A 9,399-nucleotide genomic window follows, 5' to 3' on the forward strand; every position below is an offset into this window, starting at 1 on the left:
TATCCGCACGAGTGAAGCCGGTGGGCGAGACTTAGTGGCCCGGGAGGGGTGGGGGAGATTGACTCAAAAAATTGCAGTTTAGCAAGGAGATGTATTACATATAACTGCTTTCTGGTGTTCACCACACACACACATCTGGAGAAATATTATATGATTTGCAAGGTATATATAAAGACATTCCTTGTCAATGATACAGATCCCTGAAAACCCCACCAGGCACTTAGAAAATATAAAGTTCTTGATTTGTTCGCTCCACAGATAATCATTAATATTCGTTATAAGAAACACGCTAACAACGTGTTGTTTTGACATATTATACTGTAGTGAGTGTAGATAAATATGAATCAGTCATGAGGGCCAGTAACATTCACAAATGGTAGTATTATTTAATAATTTAGGTTTTCATCAGCGACGGAGAGAGATTGACTCGAAACATTGCAGTTTTTTGCCAATTGTCTTCTCAGATCAGCTACTCCCCCAGCACAGTCTTCCAGTACACCTAAACTGTTCGTGAGTAGATTATTTTTCCTCAAGTCATCAATAACATTCTTTATTGTGCATTTCTCCTTAAGAGCCTTCGTTTTGACTGAAGTAAAGTTTTAATATTTTTCTTGGAAGCTATAAGTTTTTCCTCATTTTCAGCTAACTTTCTCTTCAATTTAGCTTTTTCACGACCCACAGAGGACACCATAGGAGAGCTTAAGGCTTCATCTATAGGCCTATACATAGGAAACAAACAATCACTAGTGCTTTCTGAAGTACCAGTACTGGTATCAACACTAACGATTCTAGTGCTGGCAACAGAATCCAATTTAAGAGACTGTGCCGCTGGTACCTCCCGTTTGTCTGGGCTTTTCCTGGGAAATTTAGTTTTCTTCTGTAAATATGATGGAAAACCAGCAAACACACTTGGTATCACACCTTCCCTTAACATAGTTCGGAGTGGTCCTGTCAAATTCCTTTTTCTTAAAATGCTGAGAACAAAGAACTGCTGATTATGAAGGATTAAAGTCCTTCCTACGTGTTGCCTCCATCCACTTCCTGCGAAAAATTTCATCTCCTGGGAACCTACAAGATAAAATACAGGCAGATAAGTTTTTGTCAAGAGAGTACCAAATGTGGGGTCTGTTCAGATTTCTTTGCTCCAAGTCAAACCCAGTTCCAGAGGGAAAGTAAGTTATCATATTCTAATTCATTTGCAAGAGAAAATTTATTGATTCCATTTCATTTAAATTCACCATACTGTAGTTTAAATTTCAAATTACCTAGGCTACATATATTTATCTATTCCACCTCAATGAAATTCACTCAAGGTTATAACCCTGTTAGTTTTTTTTTTTTTTTCTATATTAAACCAATGACTGATATAAAATAACTCTTATAGTATGAAAAACTTGGTCATTATTAGACATTACATAACTTTTGAATCAAGTGGATGAGCTGAAATTAAATAGCTTAGGCTAAGATTAGATCAGATTAGGTGAATTGGGTTAGGTAAAGTTAAGTTAGGATGGGCTGGGTTAAGCTGGCTTGGGGTAAGTAAACTTAGATGGGTTAATTTTGTGCCTGGTTAAGATAAGCTAGGCCAGGCTAGGCTAGGTGGATTAGGTTAAGTTACGTTAAGCTAAGTTAGGCAATTAGGTTAGGTTAGGCTAGGTTGCTTAGCTTATAAAGGCTAATTTGGGATAGGCTATGTGGGTTAGGTTAGGTGTTTGAGACAGCAGTATATCCTAGGCCTAGCCTACTTACTGGGCGACAGGCCACAACGCGGAAGCACTTTGCCGGTATTGTTTACTCCCCCCCGCCCAAAAAAAAAAAAAAAAAAATGGAATATTAAGTATCAGCATCGGTGTCTAAAGTGAATATAGATTATTGGATGTTGCTAAAGTCGTAAAAAACATCAGCATCGAATCACTAGACCATAAATGATCAAAGAAAATGTGTGGAAAAGAACCCAACGTGACACAGTTTTATGCCCATTTCTAAGAAATCATTTCTTTATTTAACCTAGTAGTTTTACCTATGGAATGTTACAGAGTCCCGTCGATTCCTCTGCATACACCCAAGAGCACAACAAGCAGGCATGTTGAGTGGTTACACAAAAAATAATGAAGAGTTCCACTGTCAGCTGACGTTTGTTTTGAGTCAAAGGGGGGTGGGGGCTGCAGCGCGCTGGCTTTAAGCCACATGACCTCACGCCAGCTCCACCCATTATACCTCCATGGCTTGTTTACTGTAGCTGCTGGTTTCCCGCCAAATGCGAAATTTTCGACCCCACTAATTTCAGAAGTATGATGAGTAAAATAATTTTGTGGGTAGGTGTGTCATATTCATTCCAAGACGATGATATACACACATACATATAACTTTGCAATGGTTACTAAATTGGCCATATTGCTTCACCCCAAAGCCTGTTTTCTAATCCCCGCCTGCAGTCACGTTAGTTTCTAGTTTGCCGTACAGCACAGTCGCCTAAATAATCGCTATATAGTTTTGTGGAATTTCACAAGGATGAACAGAAATAACATATTATATTCCAAACATGTAAACTGCTGCATTTGAATTTCCCGCACTTTGCTGAGGTGTGTGAAAAACACTAGATTTTTAATGTCAAGAGCTAGTTTATATTCCCTTAATATGAAAGAAAGCATGTATAACGCAACATCGTCTTTCGTAGTTTAGGTATAATTTAGTTAAATTCAAGAGATTTTCTTTAATGAAAATTTGGGTTTATGTTTTCACCAATGACAGTTGTGTGTGTTCTTACTTAATTGTTCTTACCTAATTGCATCTTTATAGGAATGAGTCAAACTCGTACTGTCCCGTGTCTTAAACTATTTTTATCGTACATATCCTTAAATTTATGAATTGTTTTGGCACACACTCTTTCATTCCGTAGTCCATTACATTGATCAATTGACCTATTTGGAAAACTACATTTCCTTTATCTTTCTTCGTAGCTTAGATACCTTAAGCTTGGTACCCATCTTGTGGCAGCCCTCTGAACTTTTTCAATCTTATCTATGTGTTTTTTGAGATGAGGACTCCAGACTACTGATGCATACTCCAGGGTTGGTCTGATGAATGATGTTATTATCTTCCTTAGCATGTCTTCATTTATGTATGTGAATGCTGCTCTCATATTTGCAAGCAGTGTATACATGTTCCGTACCTTCTCACTGATGTGGTCAGCCGGAGATAGACTGATATTGATAATCACACCTAGGTCCTCTCTTTTTCACGTGTGTAGGGTTTTACTTCCTAACTTATAATCCCAGTCAGGTCTTTTTCCTCTTTTACCAAACTTGATTACATGACATTTTTCGATATTGAATTCCATTTGCTATATATTGCTCCATTCGTGAAGTTTATTTAATTCTTCTTGTAGCTCTTTAACCCTTTAACCGCGGGTGTCATCCCAGAATGACATTGCAAAAACTGGACCAAACCGCGGGTGTCATTCTCGAATGTTTGTGAATATTTTGAATACTGCGCGTTTTTTCCATGCGCCAATTGTTTCAGGGGAGAGTAGCTATTAAGTTCTTTCACTCCAGCCAACCCCCACCTCCCTCCTCCCCCCCCTGGGCCCCCACCTCCCACCCCCTGGGCCCCCCACCCCACCCTGGACCAAACACGCATCAGTATCTGTCCAGCTGTGTGAGTGACAACACTGCTGATGTGGCAGTGAAGTGCAGGCAATTACAGTGCCTTTTACCTGCCTCAGTGAACACAGAGTGGGTGTTTATCGTATGTGCAGTGTTCATATATGTTTATAGTATTATTATCAGAATGAGGTTGACATTTGGTAATGGTGTGTGAGCGAAAAATAGTGATTACAACACCGCTGATATGGCAGTGAAGTGCGGGCAATTACAGTGCCTTTTACCTGCCTCAGAGAACACAGAGTGGGTGTTTATCGTATGTGCAGTGTTCATATATGTTTATAGTATTATTATCAGAATGAGGTTGGCATTTGGTAATGGTGTGTGAGCGAAAAATAGTGATTACAACACCGCTGATGTGGCAGTGAAGTGCGGGCAATTACAGTGCCATTTACCTGCCTCAGTGAACACAGAGTGGGTGTTTATCGTATGTGCAGTGTTCATATATGCTTATAGTATTATTATCAGAATGAGGTTGGCATTTGGTAATGGTGTGTGAGCGAAAAATAGTGATTTTAGATCGCTCACTTCTAATGGCACTGCCCATCCAGTGATAGTCAATGAAATCATGAAACGTACATCATTGCAAAGCCGAAGGTTAGTACTTTCTAATGGTACCTTATTTTTCGCTCTAGATTTATTCTGTGCAGAGTTATAAAGGTTTAAAGTTTGTTTACATTTTGGCTGGAACCTCCGCGGGAGAGGCCAGTCGGGGCAAAACAATGCCCGCGGTTAAAGGGTTAAAAGAGTCTGCATTTGTAATTCTCCTTTGTATTTTTGCATCATCAGCAAACATATTTAGATACCTTTCATTTCCAATGTTGCTGTCTATGTCATTTATATACACTAAAAACATAATTGGTGCCAGCACTGAGCCCTGTGGAACTCCGCTAGTCACTTCCCTCCATAATGAGTAATTTCCCCTTTGTACTGCTCTAATTCCCCTTTCTTTGAGAAAATCTTGCATCCAACAATACAGTTTGCCTCGGATTCCTCCTTGATGGTACAATTTCCATAAAAGTCTTTGGTGTGGTACTCTGTCAAATGCTTTCTTGAAATTTAAATAGGTACTGTCCACCCATCCTTCTCTTTTCTGATATGTTTCTCTTACTCTGTCATTGTGGCTCAACAGATTAGTAACACAGGATTTTCCTTTTCTGAAACCAAACTATCTTTCTGTTATCATATTGTGTTCTTCTAGGTGATTTACCCAAACTTTTCTTATCAGCTTTTCTAAAACCTTGCCTGCAACACTGGTTAGTGATACTGGTTGATAGTTGCGTGGATTTTGTCTATTCTCTTTCTTGAATAAGGGAACAAATGTTTGTTTTTTTCCAAATATCAGGTTGTTTACTTTGAGAGATTTCTTGAAAATTAAACATAATGGTTTACTTAACCCGCCCCGTCCCGACCACTTTTTCACCACTGGTACCCCCCAATCCCGACCATTTTTGGACCCAAATTTTTTTTGCTAAAACTTTCGCTTTTGGTCAGAAACAATGGTCAATCATGAAGAAAGTGTTCACCGGGGTCCATAAGTTGCCTAAACAGGTATACCTTCGTCACACCTGGTACCGTGTTCTGTGAAGGTGGTCTGAGGCTCTCACGTTTTCTATGGTATTATAAGTCTGGGAAACCAATGAAAGTAAGTAGATATGTATTTATTACAAACATAAAAACATGTGATACAAGAGTAAATTGGATTTTATACAAAAATAGAGCTGAAATAAGCATTGTACCATCGTGCGAACCGAGCAAAATCAGGCAGACTGGTCACGATGAATCGCTAACATTCCTGAATCATGATACATATCATTTTTTCTACTTACATAATACATCTCCAATAACATTATACCATTTTACATTTTATTGAACTGTTTTTACGTATTCACAGGCCTTTCGATAACATTTAGCGTAATGTTAGCGCTTATTTACGTAGTGAGTGAACTCGCTGTGACTGTTGTTTCAACTCGTATTGTTTTTTTTCAACTTACATAATACTTTCCTAATAACATTATACACTTTTCCACTTTAGAGAACTGTTTTGAGATAGTTTCAGGCCTTACGATAATCTTTAGCGTAATAATAGCGCATAATAACACAGAGGGTGAAGCCGCTATGACTATTATTTCAACTTACAACCTATTTTTGTACTTATATAATACTTCTCCACTAACATTACACGTCATGTTTCCACTTGATATAATTGCTATCACATAATTGGAGACCTTACTATTCTACTGAGCGTCATATTATCGCATATTTACACAGTGAGTGTTATCGCGATATCATTTGTTTCATCTGACACTAGTATTCAACTTATAAATTACTTTCCTACTAACATTACACCCTTTTCCACTTTATATCATTCCTATCACATACTTACAGACCAGAATGTTCTACTGAGCGTAATATTTTCACAGATTTACACAGTGGGTGTACTCGTGACATCAATTGTTACAACTTACACTATTTTTCAACTTATACATTACTTTCCTGCTAACATTACACCCGTTTCCACTTTATATTCTTGCTATCACATATTTACTGACCAGAGTGTTATACTGAGCGTCATATTTTCGCAGATTTATACAGTGGGTGTAGTTTTGATATCACTTCGTTCAACTTACACTATTTCTCAACTTATACATTACTTTCCTGCAAACATTACACCCGTTTCAAGTTTATATAAGACTTAGCACATACTGACTGGCCTTACCATTATACTGAGCGTCATATCGCCATCCCACACAGTTTCAGTAGTGTAGGAAGTTATGGTACTCTCTGAAACATGGCTCAAGGCACAACGCAACATTGGTGGTGGTGGGGGAGGTTGGGGAGGTGGAGAGCGGCGCCTTTCATCACTCGCACTTCTCTTCCCTCTCCCTTTTCCTTTACCCTTTCCCTTCCCTTTCCTTCCTTTCCCCACATCCTGGGGCTGTGGGGAGGAAGTTTGGGAATATTGTATGGCAAAAGACGTCCTGGGGAGTGGCTCCACCTCCTCTCCCCTAGGCCTACGTGCACCATGTGCTCGTGCTGCCTCCTTCACACCACTTTCCCTTTCACCCCGCACTCCCACCACACCACTTTCCCTTTCACCCCTCGCTCCCGCCACACCACTTTCCCTTTCACCCCGCACTCCCACCACACCACTTTCGCCTTCCCCAGACAAAACACTAGGCCATACTTTATTTGCCTTCTCGCCCCACCTTCTGATCCTCGGGGTGAGATTTTTTCCTTCCCCAACCACGAGGCAACATCACATCCTAAGCCGCCGTCATCGTCATCGTCCTCATCCTCGTCCTCATCAGAATCTGTCTCTAGGGGATGGAGGGAGGTCCATGCAGGTGTTTTGGGTGCAGGCTGGCCTTCCCTTGCCTTACGATACGTGACATACCGCTTTTTCCGGGGCGAAGGGACCTCCTCATCACTGCTTGTTACTTCCTCCTCAGGCTGCACATAATCTCGATCCACCACATCATCATCAAGAGGAGAATCACTATCTCCAGTGAAGGCATCCAGGGCGGATTGTATTTCGTCGTCTGAGAGACCTTTACGCGCCATGTCAGACCTGGGTCACTGCTAACAGGTGAGTGACCGAGACAAGGGCGAGCGCGGGTCACGCGGGGTCTGGGACGCTGCCTGCCTGGCGGCAGATAGGGGAGGCTTGGGTAGGTGGGCGAATCGAAAATCTCCCGCGAATTTTGAAAATTGTGGAAATTATGAACCTTGCAATTGCAGGACGTTGAAGTACGTCAACGGGATTGGCAGTGACAAAACGTGAGGACGTGGAAGTACGTTGACGAGACGCCGCGGGTTAACTCCTTTGCACATTCATGTAGCACCCAACATGAAATTTCATCAGGACCCTTTGCTTTTCCTTTGTCTAATTTAACTCCTCCTGTATTTCTTTTTTCTGATGTTTGTATATCTGGTAATATGTGTGGGCATGCATGTTCCATATCATCCCTCTCAATATTATTTTCTTCTGTAAAAACTGATTGGAAATTCTTATTTAGTGCTTCACAAATATCCTTCTCTTGTGTATAGGTGATCCCCTCATCCGTAATGGATTGTATTTTATTTTTTACTTTGGCTTTGCTTCTGATGTAGCTGTAAAATAGCTTTGGTTGATCACTGCTTTTGTTTATGATATCCTCCTCAAACTGTTTTTGGGCTTCCCTCCTCATTCTTGTATAATCGTTTCTTGCCTGTTTATAGTTGTTATATCCCTTTTCATTATTGTGTCTTCTGTATCTATTCCACAACAAATCTCTTTCTTCTTTTGATTTTTTACATTCTGTATTTAACCATTTCTGTATTTTCTTTTCTGCGTCTTTGTGCTGTGGGGTGTACTTCTGGACTCCTAATTCATAAAGTTCACAGAATTTTTTTATATATAGCATTTAAATCTTCTCCTCTAAGCTCCTTTTCCCAAGCTACTTCTAAGAAGTACTACTTTAGGTCATGGTCTATCTATCTATCTATCTATAGCCCGATGCCCTAATCCCGCAAAGGGTGGCCGCAGACAAAACGCCTCCAAGTCGCTCTGTCACCCACCATTTGACTACCCTCCCCCCAACTCATCCCCTCCTCCCTCATATAGGTCATGGTAGTTTCGCTTTTTTATAATTTAGGCTCTTTTTGTAACTTTCATTGCTGTTAACTATGTCATATCCTGAAGTTGCAATTTAGTACTGCATGGTCGCTTTTGCTGAATGGAGGGTGATACATTAAATTGTCAATATCGTTTTCTTGCCTAGTAAATATAAGATCTAGCACTGAGGGTACATCGAGTCCTCTTTTTCTGGTGCTTTCCCTTACATGTTGCGTTAGGAAAAACTCCTGCACGAGATCCAGGGCTTTTGGTCCGAACAGCTTTTTTGGCTTATTATATCTAGAGTAGTCCAATTTATATTTGTATAAAAATCTCCAGTTAGTATAATTCTTTTCGATTTCTCTTCCATTCTGTGTAGTAATGCTCTTAAACTCTGAATTGTACTCTCTACCAGATCCTTATATTCGCCTCTTTTCCACGTGTTTGATCTGGGTGGCATGTATAAATTTGCTACAATTACTTTCCCTTCAGATGTATTGATCTCTACTGCAATCAGTTCTACGTGCGATGGTGTATCTAGTTATATTTCATTGACTTTTAGATTTGTCTTTGTTAATATTAAAATTCCTCCTCCATTTTTTAAGTTCCTATCTCTCCTCTGTATAATGTATTCCTCTAAGTTTAGGATGTCATTTGACATCCTTGGCGTCGATTTTGTTTCCACGTTGAGTACACCGCTTCCCGTCCAATCAGCGAAGTTAAGCAACGTTGGGTCTGGTTAGCACTTGGATGGGTGACCGCCTGGGAACACCAGATGTTGTTGGCATCCCTACGTGTCAAGTGGGGTTGGTGGAGGATTAGTGCCCCTCCCTGTAAAACAGTTAACTCTGAGCCCTAGGCCACCCCGTTTGGGATACATGGCGTCTGGCAATGAATGAATGAATATTATATGTGATTCATAATATTATATGTGATTCATTTTCTCTGATATAATCATTCATCTCTAATAATTTAGATACCATTCCATCTACATTGGAGTACATCAACTTAATCATCTTATTTACATACTTGTCATGACTTGGTTCTACTACCTTCCTCATTTATATTCCCTCCTGTTTATGTACCACTTTCGAACCTGCAGTCCGATTGCTTCGTAAAAAAATGTATTCTTCTCCTCCT

General features: G+C 40.1%; 1 pseudogene; it reads left to right on the forward strand.

The window, feature by feature from the left end:
• The first annotated feature begins 8,927 nt into the window (after nucleotides 1–8,927).
• Nucleotides 8,928–9,046, forward strand: LOC145397314 (5S ribosomal RNA; annotated as a pseudogene).
• The last annotated feature ends 353 nt before the right edge of the window (nucleotides 9,047–9,399 follow it).

The sequence above is a fragment of the Coenobita brevimanus genome, chromosome 40 (genome assembly GCF_032717465.1).
Source record: "Coenobita brevimanus isolate Jiangsu-jjx chromosome 40, ASM3271746v2, whole genome shotgun sequence".
Lineage (NCBI taxonomy): Eukaryota > Metazoa > Arthropoda > Malacostraca > Decapoda > Coenobitidae > Coenobita > Coenobita brevimanus.